A 24,366-nucleotide genomic window follows, 5' to 3' on the forward strand; every position below is an offset into this window, starting at 1 on the left:
AAAGGATGAATACTTTCATCTCTCTCTCTGTACATATAGAGAGGCATGTTATTTATATGTATACATATATGAAAATATTCATCCTTTCAACGTGTTTAGTAATTCTTGATCCATAAGTTCATGAGGCAGGCTAAAAGCCTTGTTCAGGGTTCAATTGAGGGAATGGACCCACTATCGATATTCCAAGCAGAGAAGAGCCTAATACAGGGACGAGGTGCTTACGGCATTGTTAGAAGGGCTGAGAAAGCAGAACCCAGAGAGCAGCCTACAGATTACCACCCCAAGCTCCTGCAGTTGCCACTCAGAGGTCAGGTAGTGTCTAGGGCCTACTGCTGACCTTGCGCTATCCCAGAGCCTCGGGCGAGCAAAGGGTAGATGATAGAATCTGGCCACTGCAAACTCCAGTCAGCTAAGGTCTACACAGGAGCCACCCCAGCTGCAAGAAGAAAGCCTCTGCCTCTCTCCCACTCCCCAAGTCTCTTCTGAGCACATTTCATTGGAAAGACCTAACGCCCATTGAGAAACCTGGTGACAAGGGAGCCGGGCAAGAGTATCTCCCAGCAGAGCACAGAGAGATGAGGAGTCAACCAGAAATGGACAAATGTGAGGGAGTAATGATAGAAAGAGTGTTTAAGTCTCTTTAACTGTAAGGGTTGAGGAAAATGAGCTAAGTGAGATTAATTTGTGTTCTTTCTTAAGGGGCAAGAATTTGCCAGGTGAGGCATTGGGAAAGACATTACAAGCAGAGGAGAATGAAAATCAGAGCCACAGAGGTGTGAAAGAGCATCATGCAACATAGTGAGGGTGGTGTGGTTGGAGGGCAAGTTGCATGTCAGGAGCAAGGAAAAGAGCAACAGCAGTAAATGATGCTGGAAAATCATCAGGAAGGTTAACGAGGCAATATCACAAATTGCAAAGAGCTTTAACTTTATCTCCATGGTGCCTGAAGCCACTAGGGAGTTCTGCACTTTGCCAAGCCTGGATGGAGGGCAGAAACTGGGGAATAAACAAAAGAAATCCACTTCTACCGTGTTTACAAGCACTCCCCTTTGTTGTGGAATTAATGGCAATTTCTGCAAAGACACTAAGAAGACTTTCTTTATATGTTACTTAATTCACTTGACTATTCTTTGTCTAGAACATATCTGTTTAAGTCTCCTCAGGATCCAGAGGAGGCAAACCAGACAGATGCTGCTCTCAGGGAGTTGAGCCTGAAAGCTGGCTAAGTCTGAAATGACCTAAACTAAGGTATCAGACGGTATGGACTTCGTGGTTTTCATAGGTCTCTTAAAATTATAGCGGATTTGGTAAATACTCATTTTCTGTGAAAAATCCCATAGTATTCATTAGTAGGAGGACCATGATCCTCAAAATCATTAAAATGATCATTCAGTTAAAGAAATTACAATGCAACAGAACCAAATAATATTAAATTATTTGTACACTACCTCAAATTCTTTACTAATAGAAGGTTAAGATGATAAACAAAGAAAGTTGAGAAAAGAGCTCATTTTGCAGTTCTTTCTCCCATAGATCCCCCCAACTCTAATGCCCTTCCCCTCCCACTCCCAGCCCCCTGCCCTCTGCCCTTCTCCCCGTCTCACAGAGGAGCACATCCACTTTCCCAGCTGCTCAGACTGTTAGGAACCAAGGCTCATCTGCTGAAGCCCTCTTAGGCAACTGCTCCAATCCTATAACTAGTGAGTGCTGCCCCACCTCAACCAAGGTCTGATTACTGAACCCAGAGCTCAATGGAGGATCAAGGAGGTATTTTGCACAACTAAATTTCATGGCAAGTTTTTCTGTCTCCAATCTGAAGACCTCCCCTGATAAATTTCCTACACACAAATCTCACTCTTGGAGTCTTTGCCCCCAGAAAATCTGATCAATGACTCAAAAACACACAAGCATGCACACATAGACAGATATACCCACTTCTCACACACACAAACACACACATACATGCACACACACGGTGTGTTCACACACATCTACACAAATGTATACACACACATGCACACACACATACCTGGGTTTTGTTGCTTTCTCTTCCCCTAGGAGCATTCTTGTTGATGCTGAGGGTATGTTTGAGAGTGAGGAACAACACTCCTTGCCTGTAGTCTTTCTCCGGCAGAAGCCATGTCTTTGCGATTGAATGCCCTCTGATTAGTGCAGTGTCTGGAAAAGAGCGAGCACACAATAAATACTGATGTTGAATCATAGGTTGAATAAAGGAACAAAACATGAATTAAATCAAGCATTCTTTCTGTTCTCGGCCTTGTAAGAAACTTTTTTTTTTTTTTTTTTTGAGATCTAGAGCAGACTGTGCTCTCCAATATTGTGGCCACGGGCCATATATGGCTACATAGGTTTAAATTTATATTAATTAAAATTACATGAAATTTAAAACATTAGTTTCTTCAGCCTCACTAGCCATATTTCAAATTCACAAAAGCCACATGTGGCTAGTAGCTACCACATTAGGCACTCAGATTGTGGAACGCCTCCATTGCCGAATATTCTGTTACCACACAAAATTGGAGTTCTGTTGCACGGTCCACAGAATCAGCCAATTAATTAGGGCATCAGACTTTGGGAAAGGGCATCAGCTTTATTCTGCGAGATTGATCTGCAGGGACAACAGAGGGAGTGTGACCTCAGATCTGTCTCCCTGATTCAGGATTTGGGGTAAAATTTAAGTGGTTGGGGAGAACAGGCTAGCACGTGGAAACACTAGTAGGGCAGGCTGTGACTGGTGGGCTGCAAGCTTTCATGATCAGGTTCTACACATTTATGACAGGGTTCTAAACATACATGATGAAGTTCTGAACATTTTTGATGTGGAGGGGAAGGATTTTTAACACCAGTCCTCCTGAGTGAGGGAGCCCTCACTTCTGAAGAGTCTGACTCAAGTCCTAGTCATGTCCCGGTCCTTGGGTCCCATGGGAAGGATGATCTTTGGTTCTATGGTCATTTCAGGTCAAGATTTCTGCTTTCACACATGCTCTGGCTATGTGACTGCAGATTTTCTGAAAGACGATTCTTAATCCCTCTGTTGACAGGAGATAGGGACAGTTGGACTGGTCCTGGAGGCCCCGTGGTTACAATTCTACTGGAAACTCTTGTTCAGAGGTCACATACCACAGGAACACTGCACTTTAGGCATGGTTTACCTTTCATGGAATTTTGCCATGTTTGAGTGGCTGTTAAGATGCTGGGATCTCAAAGAAACATGCTCAGCAGAAGTATGGTCAGTGATGGTGTTAAAAATGTGTTGAGTCTCTATAATTAGAGTCATTTTAAAAGAAATGCAACCACTGGAGAATTCTGAAAAAAAATCAAAATAAATGAACAGACACTTGTAAAAGATATCTAAATTTTGTGGCAAATAGTCTTTCTTCAAAATATAGTCTTTAAAATTAAATAAGTACACAAAAAACCCTACATATCACGCAAATGCTCCCTTTAAGCTTGTATTAAAATCCAATTATGAGGTAGAACCACAGCTCTGGGCTGGTTATAAGCGGTTCTGCTGAACAGGTGCAATGACCCAACCACACGTGATGCCGGTAGCCCTTGGTTATCATGTATTTTTAGACGATATCTGTGACTGGATACCCTGGATGTGTCACAGAGTGGTAGGCTATATACATACATATATACGTAACCATAGATATACGATGGATGCATGTATGCATATGTGTAACTAACTGAGATCCAGGGCAGCCAGTGGGGTAGTCCAGGCTGAGTCCAAAAGTCTGAGAACCAGGAGCACCGATAGGTGAGGGCAGGAGAAGATGGACGTCCCAGCTCAGAGAACACATTCCCCCGCCTCTGCCTTTGTCCTGTTTGGGCCTCAACTGATTGCACAAGGCGCCACATTGGTGAGGACAATCTTCTATACTTAGTCTAATGATTCAAACAGTAAGCTCTTCTGGAAACACCCTCGCAGACTCATCTAGAAGTAATGTTTACAAGCTCTCTGGGCATCACTTAAAACTGACATGTAAGATTGACATCAGACCACTGAATGTCGTTCTGAGGAAAGTGACATGCTCAGCTTTGATCTGGACCCTATGCAATTAGCTGGACTCCTTCTTGTTCATTGTGTCTCCAATTTGACAGTCTAACACATTTAGTTCAGTGGACAGCTTACTTTCTAATCTCTGAAGCAGTGAGAGTATCAATGATTTCAATAATATTTAGCCCTATAATAAAACTCCTTCTCATATTCACATCATGATTTCACCAAGTTTTAATCAGAATCGTGGGTTTGGCCTTTAGCCAACCAATAATATGAATGTGATGGTAGCTGGAGGTACCAGAAATTGGACTGAACCCATTCAATTCATAAATGTAGATGTAGAGTTAAATGGTCATTCTCTTAACAAGCATCGATTGTGCTGGTACGGTATTTTGGGCACTGCATTAAGACAAAGAAGGACAGAGAGGATGCCTGCAAGGTCATCGGTCGAGCGGCCGAGAAAGTGCAGAACAAGGAACACGGGAAAACAACATGGGGGCGTCAATGCGGGCTGCAGGGGCCTCTGAGGGGGCACGACACCCAGCTTCTGGGGTTTGTGAAGGCTCTCTGGGGACAGCGGTCCTAGAGATCAATGTAGTCAGCTAACTAGCAGTGACACAGGTGAAAAAGGAAGAGGAGAAAACGGACACTCCAGGATAAGAATGTTTAAAAGGAAAACATGTCATATTTTGAGAAGAGCAGGTAAGTCCTCAATGACAGACTACAAGCAAAAGCAGAAAAAGATTATTTCTGTAGAGTGATGAGGAAGAACAATCCGACTGGAGAGGAGAAGCCGGGGGGCACCCACTGCCTCTAGACTGCGGCCCATGCAGGGAGATGGGGATGAAAACAGACGCCATGATAAGATTGACCAGAAACTACATAGTCAAATTAATCACTTTTCATAGGAACAGTCTGTGTTTCTTTGTATCCAAACTACATAAATTCATTTATCTATGAGATATTATATGAGCTTATTATAACAATTTTTGAAAATAATTTTAAAATTGCAGACTCCATGAAAAGTTCAGAATGGAGGGTGGCTAGGATACTCACTGTGATTTTACTATATTACATATAATTCATTCGTCTCTTAAAATTTGTAGCTCAACCCCCTGTGGGCTCTAGGAATGTAAAATGGCTCATTTAACGTGGTTAAAGTTGAAATATATTCATAGAACTATTATATTTGTGGTGATTTTTAAACAAAATCAGTATTAAAAACTTGTTAACAGAATCATGAGCAGAAATTTGGCTTTCCTTTTATTCTGTGAAAAGACGAAAAATAAATAATGCATGGCAAACATTTTGTAACACATAGACAAATAGAAATTTCATCTAACGAGAGAGATTTCCCTTAGAAATCATGATAATTCAACTTAATGTTCTGGAAACAAGTTTTGAATGAGGTTCTCTATCCTCTTGGATGCAAAAAATATTTTCTGCACAATCTCTCTGCTTTGACACTTCGTTACCAATGCCCAAACCTCATTCTCTCTCCCAGCCTAGTAAGAACAGGCTGGCTTTTCCAGCTTCCCTGATGGATAGGGTGGGCCATGTGGCACAACTCTGGGTGGTAAGGTAGAAGCAAGAACTTTCTGGGGAACCTTCTGCACAGGGTTTTTCTTCCTGGTTAGAAAAAAAAAGACATGTCTATCTTGCCTTATCGCTTTTCTCCTTCTTTCTGCCTTCAACCTGAATGTGAGGCAGCAAGATGTATAAGGACTAATGTATGGTTAGTGTATATTTCATGTTATTAGAAACTATCAAACTATTTCCCAAGAGGGTATACCATTTTACACCCACACCAGCAATGTGTGGGAGTCACGGTTGCTCAGCATTCTTACAAACATTTGGTATTTTCAAAATGTTCTATTTTATTTATTCTGTTGGGCATTTTGTAGTAACTCATAGAGGTATTAATTTGTAATTCCCTAGTGACTAATGATTTAGAATATCTTTTCATGTACTTCTTGGTTATTCATATGTCTTTAAATCTTTTGCTCACTTTTTAATTGAGTCGCTTGAATTATTACTGAGTTTGCAAATGTTATTTACATATGTTGCTAGGAACAATAGTGTATGAACAATAGAACTTCTTGTGCAAGCCTTTTTGTGAGTATACATTTGCATTTATTTTAGATAAATACCAAGAACTGGAATTACTGGGTTATAGAATAGATGAACATTTAGATTTATAAGAAACTGACAGAAGTATTTTCCAAAGTGGTGTTAAAGATAATTCTCCATGAGTTTCCCATATTTCTGTTTTTCTTTCTGGCAAAGACACTGACAGCCTTTGTTCCAGACTGTCTTTTCTAAATATAATTCTGTGCATATACATATATACATACACAGACACACATATAACAACATATATGTATATACACATATACACACATACGTGTACATATATGCATATACATATATATATTGAACAACCTTAGAATACAGAGTTCACTCTCCTTCCAGGTTCACCAACTATATAATATGAAAATATGTCTTCCTCAGGGGCAGAGGTCAGACAGGCTTAGTGCACATTATAAAATAGTTAAGTCTCCTAAGTTTGTGATTCTTCAGTCATGATACAACCCACTGGGCCCATCCATTTGGGCCTCTCTGCATTGCCTTCATAGGACTTCATGGGCAGAGGAAACTCACACAAACCTGAAGCTTATGCTGTCTGCTGTGCCATGAGTAATAAAGTCATATGTATATGATCCAGGAATCCTGCATTTTCTGCTAGCATGCAGGAAACAGTAAAAGGCTAAAATGTTAGCTTGCAAGTTATAGTAAGTCTCAGATCGTTGACAGTTCTTGATAAGGGACTACAGGCATACCTTGTAGATATTGCAGGTTCAGTTCCAGACCACTGCAATAAAGCAAATATCATTATAAAGGGAGTCACAAATTTTTTGGTTTCCCAGTGAACATAAAAGTTATACTTACCATACACTGTGGTCTATTAAATGTGGAATGGTATTATGTCTAAAAAAATAATGTACATATCTTAATTTAAAAACACTTTATTGCTAAAAGATGCTATCTGATTGCAGATGTCAGCAACATGTTGGAGTGAGTGGTTCCCTTTGTCTCTCCCCCTTTGATCTACAACTAAATGGACATTCATTGATCAGCAGAAGATACCTACACAGCATCTCAGGAAACCTGAGAGAGCTGCACAGCCATACATCTGAAGGTGGGTGGGCTACCCCGAGGGAGGTGGTGGAGGTAGGTGAGCACACTCCAGGCCTCAGGCAACCCAATGCATGTGTACCATCACTCTCCCTGCTGGAGTGCTCACAGCACTGCTGAAGCCCTGAGGGTGGGAACGTGCCTTGGTGTGACTGCAGAAACAGATGATGTCAGCCCTGAGCTCCCGTGTGATTGCTTGTCCATCTGGTGGGAGAGTCCACAGGGCCATGTGGTCCATGTGGAATGGCTCAGGCTCAGACTCAGTGGGGAGGCCCTGCCCACCAAGTGGCCAATCCGCTCCCATCTGCAGCACGGGTGAATGAGCTCCCATAGTACTGCTGCAGCCCCAAATGGGGGAGTGCATCTCCACAAGACTGTGGGAGCAGGTGGCAGCAGCCCTGAGCCCCGAGTGATCACTTTCCCTTTTGGTGGGAGACATCACAGGGCTGCTGCCATCCCAAGGAGTGGCCCAGGTTTGGACAAGCACAGCTGACAGTGATTGTGGTGGGCTCAGATTACACAGCCCCTGCCCCCACACCAGTGGCAGCAGGTGGAACTCACAAGCAGACACTATCACTATGCAACGGCAAAAATCCACTCCATCAAATGGTGTGAAGAAATATAGTAATACTTAAGACCAGAAGGAAAAAGACAAACACCCAGAAATCAATCCTGAAGGCACAGAAATCTGTAATCTAAATGACAGAGAATTCAAAACAGCCATCATAAAAACTCAATGAGTTATAAGAGAATTCAGGAAGACAGTTCAATGAAATCGGAACAAAATTAATGAACACAGAGAATTCTTCATAAAAGAGATCAAAACAATAAATAAAAACAATTCAGAAATGTTGGAGATGAAAAAGACAATGGATGAAATAAAGAAAAATCTGGAGTCCTCAAATAACATAGCTGATATTATGGAGGATAGAAATAGCATTCTACAGGATAGGAATACAGAAATGCTTCAGATGGAGGAGAGAGAACTAAGACTAAAAGAAATGAAGAAATTCCCTGAGAAATATCTGACTGAATTAGGAAAAACAACAGAAGGATTACAGGTATTCCAGAGAAAGAAGAATGGGAGAAAGGAACAGAGAGCTGTTCAAAGAAGGAATAGCTGAGAACTTCCCAAACCTGGAGAAGGAGCAGGAATTGCATGTAAATGAAGCCAATAGAACTCCTAACTATATCAATGTGTAAAATCCTTCTCGAAGCCATATATCAGTAAAAGCAGCAAAAGTCAATGACAAAGAAAAAATATTAAGGGCAGCAAGGCAGAAGAAAATAATCTACAAAGGAACCCTTATCAGGCTTTCACTGGACAAGCTAGAAGAAATAGTTAAATTCTTAGAATCATACAACCTCTCAAAATTGAACCAAGAAGAAACAGAGAACCTTAATAGGCCAATCACAAGTAAAGAGATTAAAACAGTAACCAAAACCTTCCCAAAAATGAAAATCCAGGACCAGATGGCTTCTCTGGAGAATTCTATCAAACGTTCAAAGAAAATTTGATACTCATCCCTCTCAAACTATTACAAAAAACTGAAGAAGATGGAATGCTTCCTACACATTTTATGAAGTCAATATCACCCTGATTCCAAAGCCAGACAAGGACAACACAAAGAAGGAAAATTACAGGCCAATATCACTGATGAACATAGATGCAAAGATCCTCAACAAAATATTGGGAAACTGAATATAGCAATGCATTAAAAGGATCATGCATCATGATCAAGCGGGATTTATACAAGGGACACAGGAATGGTTCAAAATCCACAAATCAATCAATGTGATAGACTGCATTAAAAAAATGAGGAACAAAAACCACATGATCATCTCAATAGATGCAGAGAAAGCATTTGAAAAGATCCAACATTCCTTTGTGATAAAAACTCTCAATAAAATAGATATAGGGGCCGGCCCGGTGGCGCAGAGGTTAAGTTCACACGTTCCGCTTCTCGGCGGCCCGGGGTTCACTGGTTCGGATCCCGGGTGCGGACATGGCACTGCTTGGCAGCCATGCTGTGGTAGGTGTCCCACGTATAAACTAGAGGAAGATGGGCACGGATGTTAGCTCAGAGCCAGGCTTCCTCAGCAAAAAGAGGAGGACTGGCAGTAGTTAGCTGAGGTCTAATCTTCCTCCAAAAAAAAAAAAAAATAGATATAGAAGGAAAGTATCTCAAAATGATACAGGCCATATATGACAAACCCACAGCCAACATCATCCCCAATGGGGAAAAAATGAAAGATATCCCTCTGAAAAGAGCAATGAGACAAAGATGCCCACTCTCATCACTCTTATTTGACATAGTAGTGGATGGCCAGAGCAATTAGGCAAGGAAAAGAAATAAAAGGTATCCTTATTGGCAAGGAAGAAGTGAAACTCTTACTGTTTGCAGACAATATGATTTTATATATAGAAAACCCTAAAGAATCCACTGGAAAACTATTAGAAATAATTGACAACTACAGCAAAGTTGCAAGGTACAAAAGCAAATTACAAAAATCAGTTGCATTTCCATCATCTAATAATGAACTAACAGAAAGAGAACTCAAGAAAACAAACCCATTTGCAATTGCAGGAAAAAGCATAAAATATCCAGGAATAAATTTAACCAAGGAAGTGAAAGACCTATACAATGAAAACTATAAGACATTATTGAAAGAAATTGATGATGACATAAAGAAATGGAAAAATATTCCATGTTCGTGAATTGGAAGAATAATCATAGTTAAAATATCCATATTACCTGAAGCAATCTACAGATTCAATGCAATCCCAGTCAAAATCCAAATGACATTCTTCACTGAAATAGAACAAAATCCTAAAATTCATATGGGGTAACAAAAGAGCCCGAATAGCTAAAGTAATCCTGACAAAAAGAACAAAGCTGGAGGCATCACAATCCCTGACTTCAAAATATACTACAAAGCCATAGTGATCCAAACAGCATGCTACTGGAACAAAAACAGACATACAGATCAATGGAACAGATTTGAAAGTCCAGAAATAAAACCACACATCTACATACAGCTAATCTTTGACAAAGGAGCCAAGAACATACAATGGAGGAAGGAAAGTCTCTTCAATAAATGGTGCTGAGAAAAACTGGACAGCCACATGCAAAATAATGAAAGTAGGCCATTATCTTTTGCCATACACAAAAATTTTCACAAAATTGATTAAGGACTTGAAGTTAAGACATGAAATCATAAAACTCCTAGAAGAAAATATAGGCAGTACACTCTTTGACATTCATCTTAGAAGGATTTTTTTCAAATACCATATTTACTCAGGCAAGGGAAACAAAAGAAAAAGTAAACAGATGGGACTTCATCAGACCAAAGAGCTTCTGCAAGGCAAAGGAAACCAGGAACAGAACGAAAAGACAACCTACGAGCTGGGTGAAAATATTTGCAAATCATATATCTGATAAGGGGTTAATTTCCAAAATATATAAATAACTCACACAACTCAACAGCCAGAAAAATAAAACTCAATCAAAAAATGGGGAGAGGATATGAACAGACATTTTTCCAAAGAAGATACACAGATGGCCAACAGGCGCATGAAAAGATGTTCAACATCACTAATCATCAGGGAAATGTAAATCAAAACTACAATGTGATATCACCTTACACCTGTTAGAATGGCTATGATTACCAAGACAAAAACAAAAGTTCTTGTAGAGGATTTAGAGAGAAGGGAACCCTCATACACTGCTGATGGGAATGCAAACTGGTGCAGCCACTATGGAAAAACAGTATGGAGGTTCCTCAAAAATTTAAAATAGAAATACCACATGACCCAGCTATCCCACTTCTGGGTATATAATCAAAGGAAACAAAACCATTATCTGGAAGAGATACTTGCACTCCCATTTTCATTGCAGCATTATTCACAGTAGACAAGGTAGGGAAACAACCTATTGTCCATCTACAGATGAATACATCAAGAATGTGGTATATCTATATACCACATTGTGTATATATACAGTAGAATATTATTCAGCCTGCAAAAAGAAGGAAATTACATATTTGTGGCAACATGGATGAACCTAGAGAGCATTATGCTAAGTGAAATAAGCCAGACAGAAAAAATCGTAATACTGCATGGCAACACTTACACGTGGAATCTAAAAAGAAAAGAAAAGTTGATTTCATGGAAATAGAGAGAAGAAACTTGGTTGCCAGGATCTGGGGGTGAGGGAAATAGGGACAGGTCGGTAAAAGGGTACTAACTTTCAGCTGTAAGATGAGGAACATCTGAGGATCTGATGTTTAACATGGTGACTATGACTGATAGCACTGTATTGTATAATTGAAATTTGCTAAGAGTAGAACCTAAATGTTCTCGTCAAAAAAAATTGTTTGATGATGGATGTGTTAATTCAATGAGGGGAATCCTTTCACAAGGTATATGTATATCACATTGTCACATTGTATACTTTAAATATCTTACAATTTTGTCAATTATACTTCAATAAAGCTGAAAAGAAAATCAAAATCACAAACATAAAACAACAACAAGATATGCACACAAAGCATGATGTTCAGGGTTTAAATGTTAACTCATCCTCCACAGAAGATACAAGTAGAAATAACTCTAAAATCCTGATACGACGTTTACTTATTTATGTAATTAATTGATATGACTTCTTAATTTGAAGAAACATGATTTTCTGTTTCATTTTTCAACATTTGTGTGGGTATCTTTGAATGCATAAGTTGTTTTGTCTATTTCTTTCCTATCTCCTAAAATATAAATAAGGAATGAAACCCTTAAATAAATTTTTAATAATAGCTCTCAAGGGATTGCTCCCAAGTGTATTCTAAATGTTACTTTAAAAAGTAGAAGTAAAACATACAATTCTCAATTACTACCATTAATTAAATTAAATGATGCACTTGCTTAATTTAGTGACCGTCTCAAAAATGATGTTGATGAAGAGAATAAAGGAAGAGAAAACACTGCAAAAAATAAGAGTTGAACATGAGGATCTTTGGAGAGGTAAATTGTCTTAACATGCATATAACATCAGAAATGCGGCCAAATGACAGGAAATGACAGTGTGAAGAACGTCAGGGACAACATCATGAAACTGTCTGGTTATCACACTGTAAAATGAATCTATGAAACCTAACAGAATAAAACAAATTTCTATTTTTATTCTTAACATTTTTAAATATTATTTAAAAATATCTCACTATGAGCTAATAAGGTGCATAGAAACACGAACTCTGTCTTAAGCATTTTTGCATCCCTGGTACCCAGTGTGAGTCCCAGAATGCAGCTTAACAGTCATTGAAGGAAAGAATAAATTAACAAATGAATGTGTATTACATGACTAGTAGAATATTGACATATGACTCACGTGGCTGTTATAAATAACTTTGCGGAAAATACACAGAGAGGAATAATCTACATAGTACACAATTGCCTCTTTGGGAGTTTTACCCACCCCCCAAACTCCCTGCTCACCCTTCAGCCCAGGACACAACTAGCTATGAAATTGCTTGGGCCCTACTCTGGGAATGAAACAGAATCCTGAAATTATTCTAGTTACCTAATTCTGAGTTTTGTGCTACTGTTCCAGTGAAGATCAGCATTTCAAATCAAATGTTAATTCAATTAATTCAGTGTACATTACTGAAATCCTTCATGTCATCAAGTTGCTGGACACAGTTGGGAACAGACAGCCACTCTCACTAATGAGACCCATCAGAGCCTGAAATCTTCCACATGTGGAGGCGATCTGAGTGACTGACAGCTAGGAGCATCCCGAGGCTGGGAGATCCCACGTGGGACCTGACAGAGTCCTCTCAGAGGTATGAACCTACTTGAAAAAGGCACAGTCTATTCTCCTATTTCCCACTGGTATTTTCTTGCTGAAATTTGACATTTTTATGCCCAGTCCAAGAAGAAGTTCTGATACCTTACCACTAGTTAATCTTCCAAGGAGCCTGGAAAAGGGCCACTTGAAAATGTCACACACCCAGACAGAGTCTCCAGCTGTAGAGATGCCCGCCGAGGCAGTGTAAGGGGAAAGCTGAAGGAAGCGAATTTGCAAATATCTTCCCTGCAGGACAAGAGATTAATAATGAGCATTTTCTCCTCTCAATATGTCCCTTGAAAAGCCATAGAGATGTGCTCGCAAGAAATCCAGGTTTTTCTGGCAGAAGATTAACAACCAAAACTCCAACTTATTTCTCAAACTAAGGCTTGCTTCATTATTTTAAAATGGCATTTGACTTTCTTATTCACTGCTTTCTTGGTTTTTAAAAAATTACATTGTAAAAATATTCTGAAATGCAAATTTCCTTTCCCTGAAACTTAGAAATACGATGCCTGTGACAGTTCTCTGTTATGGAGATTTCTGAAAACCTGGACAGGACGCCTCCTGGAGTTGTTCAATCATATTCAGAATTCTTTTCACAGAGGAGGTGCCTCCTTGAGGATTTCCCCTGCAAGTTGCATCAGGAATTTGCTCTGACCATCAGTTAAGACAGTCTCCTCAGCAAATACAGCCTGTTAGAGGCAGCACAGCTTGGGTTTCCAAAGACCCTAGTCACAAAATTTAACCTGGGCAAAAATGAAATTTAATGAAGCCCCAGCCACACGCTATTCTCTGGCCCCATGTTACCCTCCCACACAGCTGCACAGATCCTTGCCTTTCTTTTGAAAGGTGATCCTCATCATGAAGCAGTCTTCTAGATGTCTTGGTTTGGGCAGCTTTCTTTAATATAAACGTCACTTTGAGTGCATCCTTATACTAAATCTTGCCATCACGGATGTCATTAGAAACTAGGAATCAAATATTTCTGTATCATGGGGGTCATAATCCTGAAAGGATATTTCAGGCAGGTAATTCGTTTTCCCCTTTTTCTCAAGCACTATATTTTCCCCATTATTAACCCCGCAATGCTCAGAGCTCAGCAGCATATCTAAACATTAGTTCCAGGGTTTTTGGCTGTTCAGCCCACAGGTTAGTCACAGCCCTAAAGGGAGGGAAGGAGAGGGGCCCCGTGAAGCTCACTTTTACACCACAGATAACTTACACTTTACTCTCATATCTTGGTGTTTCAGGCCAGTTTAGGTCTGGATGCAGCACTTTTTTTCTTCACTAGATTTTATTTTTAAATTAAGATTTCTGAAGTACCTTAAGCGTTTAATGGACGCCTTGACTTCAATGTTCTCCTAATGAGCAGGACAAATGGATTCCTTGAGTCCATTATGGCTCCCTGTTTTGACAAACACTAAACATCAATTTTCTAACACTGCTTAAAATAAAAATTTAAAAATCAGATAGCGTTGGTTGACTGGGCCATTGAAAACGTCATACAAGTTATTGATTACCTTATCATATGAAAAGTGTGCTTCTGCCAAATATGTTAACTTACTTATATTTTTTAAAAAATTATAATTATTTGTTTAGAATTTTAAATTATTTCTGAATCCAGAGTACTCCTCATAAAAGTAGTTTTCTTAGATTTATCAAAGACAAAGACATCACGTAACTACGTTTAAACTTAAAAAAAATTGAATCCTTCAGAATGTCCTTCTTCACACTGGACACAACATCTTCTCTTTCATCACTTCAGACTTTTATTCTCCAATCACTCTTACTGTTCTTTCTTAAAAATGTGTGATCTCTTTTCACCACCCTCAGTGTAAGATTCACCAGGCACCACGGCACGGGGAGCTGTTCACACTGTGAAACCTTCTCAGCCACCAGCCTGCATCCTGCTGTGTCTTCCTAACCACACTCAGAATTCTCCTATCGTCCTTGCATCTGTGTGCACAGGAAATGACAGCATACTACCCCTCCTCCCCTCAACCAGTGAAGCACGCCAGCAGTGCCACCCCACCCACCCATGTTGGTCTGCTCAGGCCGCCATAACAAACATCACAGACCCGGTGGCTTAAATGACAGGAATTAATTTTCTCACAGTTCTAGAGGCTTAAAGTCGAAGATCCAGGGGTCAGGAGGTGTAGTTTCTCCTGAGGACTCTCCCCCTTTGGCTTGTAGATGGCCACCCTCTCACTCTGTGCCCATGTGAACCGTTTTCTGAAGTCTCCTCTGGGTGTCCAAATTTCCTCTTCTTATAAGGACAGGTCAGATTGGGTTACGGCTCACCCATGTGACCTCATTTACACCTAATCTCCTCCTTAAAGTTCCTACCTCCACATAGGCCACATTAGGAGGTACTAGGGGTTAGGTCTTCAATATTTGAATTTTGAGGGGTCAGGACAAAATTTAACCCGTAACACAACCCTTCGACAATTATACATTTTTCTAAATTAGGGAATTCGTTTTTCCATAAAACTACCATGTTTCAAAGAGATTAGTCACAAAACAACAAAACAAAACAAAAACATTCTTTCTGGTTTAATGATTGTGGGAGCAGGCACAATATTTGCCTAAATGATATCCATTAAAGTTGGAAGAATCAGAGTAAAACCCATTGGTATATCTTAATAATCTAATGAAAATTGGATCAAATACATCTAAAAAAGTAACTTGGCTTTTTGAATTATTTTGTTAGTGAACTGGCTGAAATAAGCATAACAAATATTGCTACACATAGCATATAAAATGAAGAGATGTGTGATAACCCATCAGAATACCACGTGGGTCATTGTGAGCAGACCAGATAGCTCGCTCCTTGAGAACTTTTGAAATATGACAGCACACTCCTAGAACTCTGAGAAAAAATGTCAAATATGTGGTCTCTGACCATAAACGTTCTGACAATGATCCGAGTGGCTCAAGGTCTTAGCCTGAGTCTTTACTCGTTCTTACTCTTTCCACCACACTGTATTTGCTCTATTAACAATTTGCTATGGCACCATAGTACAGTCTTAACCAAATAGATAAATTCAACATTTCCATCTATATCTTTTTTACTTTTATTGTTATATGCGCATTACTATCTTTCCAAGACTGACTGACACTAATATCTAAATACGACTATAATTTTTTACCAGCTCTGTTAGAATGTCTACGATTAGGACACATTGACAAATCTCCTTCACCAATACTCTCCAATTGCATACCCTAGGAGAATATGAGTCAAATCAGTTAAGGGTGTGAGTAACAACCTAAGGAAAACAGACAGAGTGTTGTGTAATGACTAATATGCTAAAGTTTGTTATTGCTGCAGTCAGAGGTCTCTGTGTTTCTGAGCTCCACACTGAAGAGTCATTGATAACACGGAAAAAATGCACAACTCTGCTAATAAGTGCTCCTTCTTCAGTAAAGAATTCACTAAAGCTGTTTTTGAGGGAGAGAAACAAGGAAACTTTACAGAGAATGTGACAGAGAAGTGCTTATTGACTAGGTTCTCTAGTGGCCCCTGATTTCTCACGGGTGTGTATACTGATCCAGAACTCGAGAACCACTGCACACCTCCTCGTAGTCCAATCCCAGGTCCACGACATGGAACGCAGGTGGGTGTCTGTGCTCATTGACCTGAAGTGTCGGGCTGGCTGAGAAGAAGACAAGAAAGGAAATTTCTCCTCCAGAGAACTCTTCCTTAAGCATTGTGTAGTAATAAAAGGTGCAAAACCTCTCAGGTGCCCAGTAAAATTACATAAATATTATAATTAACTTTCCTTTCACTTTTTTAAGTTGTTAAAGACCAGTTAATATGAAAGACAAAAAGAGGAAACTCAGGGGGCTGGCCCCGTGGCCGAGTGGTTAAGTTCGCGCACTCCGCTGCAGGCGGCCCAGTGTTTCGTTGGTTCCAATCCTGGGCGCAGACATGGCACTGCTCATCAAACCACGCTGAGGCGGCGTCCCACATGCCACAACTAGAAGGACCCACAACGAAGAACATACAACTATGTACTGGAGGGGCTTTGGGGAGAAAAAGGAAAAAATAAAATCTTTAAAAAAAAAAAAAAGAGGAAACTCAGCAGTCCCTGGCCCACACGTATGGCAGCATCCTCCACTCACTCTCAATTCTGTTGCACTTTATTCTCTAGTCACCTCTTGCTCAAAAATCATCTTATTTTCCTCAGATCACTTCTTGAGTCTTTTAGAATAATTTGTTTACATCAACCAAGTTCTTCCCCTTATTCTACGTACAAACACTGTTCTTCCTACGTATTCATCCCCAAGTGCATTTTCCTGTGCCTCCATGAAGATGCTCCCAGCCGTCATCACACAGAGCACGTGCCACTCACCAAACTGAAGTTGCTTAGACCCCAGGTCCTCCACAGAACAATCCTGAAATTATGGTGGTGACCATTTGCCACAGCTGCCCCCACAACCAATTGAAAGTGACCATTCGACCACAGACATGTTCTTTGTTCAGCATTTTCCTATTTATTTCAATATCTATGTGACATGTGAATTGTCTTCTTAAATATCAGTATTTTTACTGAGTGACATTTTTAATTGACACGAAACTATGTTTTCTAAACCCGCAGATTTTTACACAGCCGTGATTATCAATTTTCTCTTATTCAATATCTTTGAGATATTCATTTTTATTTATCATTTTCAACTTCTCAAGAAATTTCTTCCAGTAAATAATATTCCTTGTGCTCATCATCACCAATAATCAGCTTAGACTAATAATATGTCTCTTTTTATTCCCCACTTTCCTCAGTTTTACTGTGTTTTCAACAAAGGTTTTGGGTGGGATAGGTGCAGTGATGCATGTAAACAGTATGGTAGACAAAAGTTACACTGTTGTCAGCATTTCATTATTAGCCTATCCTCTGCTCTTTCTCTAAAGCAATGGGAATTTTTGTCTTCAATAAATTTTGTCTTCAACAGCAACAAAAATATATTTTTGCAAAGGTATCTGAAAATATTCTTTCCTTAAGAGATCTCCAAGGTGTCTGATGCAGCTCAAAATCAATGAATACTAATATGAAGAAAGGAGAACACAGTTAAAATTAATTAAAATTTCAATTAAAATTAATATCATGTGAATCTGACTTACACATCGGAATTCAATGTAACTTTTATTTTCTTTAATTGAAATTGAGGTAAATAAGCCATTTCAGTTGATAGAAAAATCGTAAAATGCATAGTTGAGATAAGTTAATGAAAATACTGAAATTCTTTAAGAATTGAAAATGCATTTAAAGTTTTATAGTGGGGAAACTTCTACTCACAAGAGATGTGAGTGTGACATTTGAAGGAAGGTGTTAAATTTATATATTTAATTCTATGTGCTTTAAAGAGGTTTCTTTAAAAATACATTGCTATTACAGAGGTTTCAGAGATGGTTTTAAACTTTAAAACAATTAAAAATAGTAATTTTTGTTCCTGTGTCTTAGCCAGAAATCCTATAGTTGTGCTTCTTCCTACCTATAACATATCACAGCAAACAAAGACCACGTCAGGTTAGCAACGAATTCTAACAAAACGTCGCTGAATTCCCAACGCTGAGAATGTCAACTGTGCAATGATAAAGTGAACAGCAGAAAAGCTACATTTTTAAAAAAATGAGGTACTTAGAAAACACTTCACATTTCTTGCTTTTTTTTTGTCATCAATGAATCATACTTGGTAACCATTTTTGGAGTGTTTTATACAAGAAAAAGCTTCAGAAAAAGATGCCTATATTTGAAACATCAGTATTTTTCTTTTTCTAAAAAATAGTCAATATTATTCCAAATGTGCATTTTCAGATTGAACGTACACTGGAAAACAGGGCTAATTAGTCTCAGTAAACAACTCATTTTGAAAATGTTGTTAAAGATAGACACTCTGATGGAAGTAGTTTCAAAATCCATTGAATAAGAAATTTTGCTTTTGTAAATACTTTCAAATAGATATCCTTGTTTGATCGTTATAATAACTGTTAGGAATGAGTGAACAATTAATTGCTCAAAACTGTGTCCAAGCTTAAAATAGAACAGAAACTCAATCTCTGTGTAGAGATTGTAATCACAGAGCCTTTTTTTCCCCAGATAATTGAAGCCACGAAACTCTGACTAAATGAAAATTATGGCAGAATTACCAATTTACACCTAAAAACTGAGAAGCTCTGGAGCGAGGACTGATGTAGGTGGCATACCCCAGCCCAGGCCCGCCCTCCTGACTTCTTCAAGGGTTATTTCAAACACATGCATAGACAGAAACAAAAATGCAAGCAAGCAATATGTCAGATACAGCTAACTTAGGTGTGCTTTAGAAGAGGAAAGATTTTGAGTTCAGTTTTTTAAAGGAAAGGAAAAGATTCAGGAAGAAAGACCTAACCATTCAAAGAGAGCCTAGAATGATTTACACCTGAATGGAGCAATGATCTAAAAAAGCACACAGATTGTTTTGTCATTCAAATTTTGTAATTATAAGTGCATTTTGATTGTGAAGAGAGTCAGGTCATCTTCTAGTATTCTTTGATTCTCCTAGATATTCCCTCAGAGACTGGTTATCAGGCTGAGATATATAGAGATATATATATGGATCTCAAAATACTCCACCGACCGTCTGTCCCATGCATCTGACTGGCCCGCGATGCTGGTTTAGCGTGAATTGTCCTTCTTCCTAGAAGGCCGTTGCTTATCTCCATTCTTTGTCCCACTGCTGCTGAGTTGTTGCCACAACAACCATTTTTACTGTGCCTGAAACAGCTGTCATGATGCCGTTATTTTTTACTCCAGCTCCTCTACTTATTTTCTTTATTTTTGTATTAACTTCTCAAAAATTCCACGGGTGGAGAAAACATTTCTCGAAATGAAAGCACCACAATTTTTTTATCTCCCTAAGTCATAATATTGTTATGTTTCCTTCACAGCTCTCTCAGATGTTAGCTGCATTAGTACTCTGAACATTGTAATAAACATACAAGTCTTCTCTGCCTTGGGATTGTTTCTTTGGCCCATCTGCAGGGCACGGAAGAAGCTCCAGGTGCCAACACTCTGTTCGAACATATTCTCAGGTATCTTCTTGCCAACAAAAGGTCCTGCCGTCTTCCTGCTACCTACTGCATTGATCTGTAAGTCTATTTGCATGCATAAAATATGACCCTGGTTAGATTAACATTTGATATTTATTAACTCATATTTCAAATATAAAAACATATTTGACTAACTGATATTTCAAGAAGGATGATAGTATACTGACCAGCCATCCTATTGTAAACAATTGTAATGTTGGAATAATGTATTCTGAAAAGGAAATCTCATAAATGTAAGGATAGGCTGACAAGAAAGTAGAGAAAAGTTAGTTCAAAAGGAGGTGAACCTGGGAACCGGGAAAGGCAAGCTGGGCCTGAAGCGGGCTTTTGTTTTCCGTATCAGGGAGCCTGAGCTCTGTGGACCACGTCGGGGCACAGAGACAGAGCCTGGCAGAGGGGAAGCATCAGGGATAACGATGATCTATGTTGGACTCTTGGATTAGTTACCCAAGAATGCAGTGTTTTTCTTCTTTATCCCATACCACTAAGTTCCTTAACACATATGATGGTTCACAATTCACAGTCTGAAATACTTGAAACACAACATCAGTAATAAGCAACCTGGGGTAGCCTTTCTGTCAGTTTACTGTACAGCTTCAATAATACCTAAGCCAAAATGCTGTGTATCTTCCATCCATGAAACTTTCATTAGTGTGCCAGAATAATTACATCTATGACTCCGCTGAACGTCCATATTAGTCCCTGCTACTTACACGTGATTTGGAGAAAATGTGTATAAAATATAAGTTCTTTAGTTTTCTAACTCCGCCTCTTTTTGCCATTTTATTTCTAAGGTCTTTTTATTAATACTGCCATTAATCTCAGCTCTCCTGCTAGGTAGGAAAACACAGTTCTTTATTTATGCCCTTGCCATCAGCTCAAAATAATAACAATAACAATTAATAATAATAATAGACATTCTATATGTTAGCTCCTGCAGTTTTCATTTTTAAATATTTTTTGCTGTAACAAAATAATAACAAAAGATTTCTTGGCGCAACTGCCCTTCTAAAGCTGGACTGAAGGTACCACGCGTCGAGGTGTCTACCAGAGCCCCTTCCACTGTGAATGCATGCGACACAGGACTCCCTGTAAGTCTCTGGGAATAGACATCAAGCCTGGGGCCGTTCTCTTGAAAAGCATTTCTCTCATGAAAATTGTCAATATTATGGGTACACCACAGCTGACTTTACCCAAACATGCCTGCTACTGAAGCTTCGATTTCAGAGTCCCGGAGACCCGGCTGCTCTCCTTGGAAACCCTCACCCTCACAGATCAATGCCTCCACTCGCCGGACGCCAGCACAGCTGTGTTTGTGCTGCTGCGTGAATCTTGTTAAACTTGAGTCTGATTCGTCCTCTCTTTCACCTCGATTCCAAAGTTTTTGTCTGTTTTGTTTTAGCACCAATAAACCTTTTCCTGCTCCCCACTGTACCTAATATAATCTTGTTGATAGTTCTTCTTCATGTTTAATTAGGCTTATGACTCCTTGACAGGCTCAGAATAACTTTAAATATGCTGGTGCAGGTAGCAAATTTACTTTCTCTGCCTGTGACAATTTATTAAATTTTATAATTAGAATACATTTTATTTTGAGTGAGAGCGCTTTGATTTCTTTACTCAATGTCGTACTTGGGGAAAGTAGCTATTGACAGGAGCAATGAAGTAGCACGTGTGAGGGGCTGTTCCGCTGCTTGCCTGGCTGGGTGGGCAGTGTGGGGTAGGTGGCAGAGAGACCAAAGAAAAGACCCGGAGACAGCGAACAAGACATACCGGTTTATCGGGAGTTACTTACAGGGAAGGTCCAGCGGCGGCCGGCTGGGCAGCAATGTGCACCCACTACCACCCGCTGAAAGAAGCTCGCTTAGGTAGACAGAGGAGCAAAGCCTGCGTGCTTGCCAAAGGGGGATTGCATTCCCAGTACCAGAGCCCCCCAGAGGGCCTCCGTGTTCCCTCAGACCACGAGGGTCTCTGTGCTAACTCTCCCATGAGAAAGCAGCTGGTTCGGCCAAGCCCAGGACTGTCATCATCTGAGTGCTGGCGTGCAGCCCAGACAGGGGCCTCAAGGACACATGGCTGCTGCCCCTAAAGGGGCAGTTGTGAACAAAGCAGGACCCTCGTTCTGATGACCATCTAAGATAAATATTATTATTCAACCGAACCTTTATTTTAAAAATATAATAAAACTAAAAACTAAAAACATTGGGGGACAGTTGTCGTTTCACCTCTGGGAATTCCTCAATAAATGTCATGGTCAACAGATTGAATATAACACTATGTGTCAAATTCCTCAGGAAAGCCTGCTCCCACGCCCATGGGAAGTCCTGTGCAGCGATCATCTGATTCATTCCGTCCTGATCAGTGGTTTTCTATTCTAAGCGCACATTACAAACAGCTGCAGAGTGGATCTCACAGTAAGGTCCCTAGACCAGCAGTGTTAGCGTCAGCTGAGAATTTGTTAAAAATGCAAGTTCTGAGGCCCCACCTCCCACCTACTCAGAAATGCTGGGGCTAGCATCCAACAATCTCTGTTTTAAAAACTCTCCTGATGAGGGGCTGGCCCCGTGGCCGAGTGGTTAAGTTCGCACGCTCCGCTGCAGGCGGCCCAGTGTTTCGTCAGTTCCAGTCCTGGGCACAGACATGGCACTGCTCATCAAACCACGCTGAGGCAGCGTCCCACATACCACAACTACAAGGACCCACAATGAAGAATATACAACTGTGTACTGGGGGGCTTTGGGGAGAAAAAATAAAATAAAATCTTTAAAAAAAAAAAAAAACTCTCCTGATGATCCAGACACACATTGAAGTGTGAGATTCACTGAGGGGGATGTTCGAGTCGGGGTCTAGCAAGCCCCTCTCCCCGCTGAAAGGTCAGGAACAAGGTCGTCCACGTACAGCTCAGGAAACATCCACAGCTGCACGGTGCCGTGTTAGCAGAATAATCTTCAGACTTGATTGGGCATGTTCTGGAATTCTCCCAACGGTTTAATTTCCCTTACCACGTTTTCTGCATCTGCAGAATGGGGATATTAATTTCTTTTTTTTTTTAAAGATTGGCACCTGAGCTAACAACTGTAGCCAATCTTCTTTCTTCTTTTTTTTTTTCCTGCTTTTTTCTCCCCAAATCCCCCCAGCACAGCGTTGTATATTTTAGTTGTGGGTCCTTCTAGTTGTGGCATATGGGACACCGCCTCAACATGGCCTGAGAGTAGTGCCCTGTCAGCACCCAGGATCTGAAACCTGGGCTGCCAAGCAGAGCACACAGACTTAACCACCCTGCCACAGGGCGGCCCCGGGATATTAGTTTCGATCTCCTATCGTAGCCATAAGCATCGAGGAATGAGGATCAAAGAACTAAGATTTTTAAGCTCTTTGTAGAGTCTCCTACACAAAGGAAATCAATAAAATGATATGGATGATAATATGGATGATATTATTACAGATTTGGGTAAATGTATTTTTTGTTGTTAAGGTAAGTAATTAGTTTCACAATTATTGTTCTTGAATCAATTTTAGCGTTGGCTTTCGGCTGGCATCAGCTATCCCTGCCTTCTGAAGTGATTTCCACTATTGACTTTCTCTTTGTGTTGAAGGGAGGGTATTGACATCTAATTTTCCACAGTTTCTCTTCCTATTTTGTCAGTTGTCAGATATGCTAAAACTATGCTCTTTGAAGTTTTAAGTTCTAAAGTTCAACAGTTCTAAAAAGTATAATTCATTTTGTCAACTAGGATGTATGTGTGTAGATAGATATAACTGAAATAAAATATTACAAACAATACTATATATGATTTATTCTGATATTTTTATATCCTATGTATTCATTTCTATTACATTTAAGTAACATATTCTGCTACCGTTCCCCACATAATTAACATAGATAGATGAAGAACCCTGATGAAGCCAAACATAATTTAGTAAACATATTTAACAACTTCCAATTTATACTCCATATTATAAATATGTTGTTCACATATGACATAGAGTTGATCCCTTTGTTTTTCTACAGCTCTTCATAATTTAAATATGTTATCACACTGCATTACAATTTTTCATGTTTCTATCCCTCCCACTAAAAACACTGAGTTATTCTAGAATACAAGCCATTCACCCTGCTCTGTGTAAAATACACATTGAACATAGGCAATGTCAGACATCAAAACTACTATTTTCCTGTTTTCTATCACTGCTTAGCTCATGGACATAAACATTGCTTC

The sequence above is a fragment of the Equus przewalskii genome, chromosome 18 (assembly GCF_037783145.1).
Source record: "Equus przewalskii isolate Varuska chromosome 18, EquPr2, whole genome shotgun sequence".
NCBI lineage: Eukaryota > Metazoa > Chordata > Mammalia > Perissodactyla > Equidae > Equus > Equus przewalskii.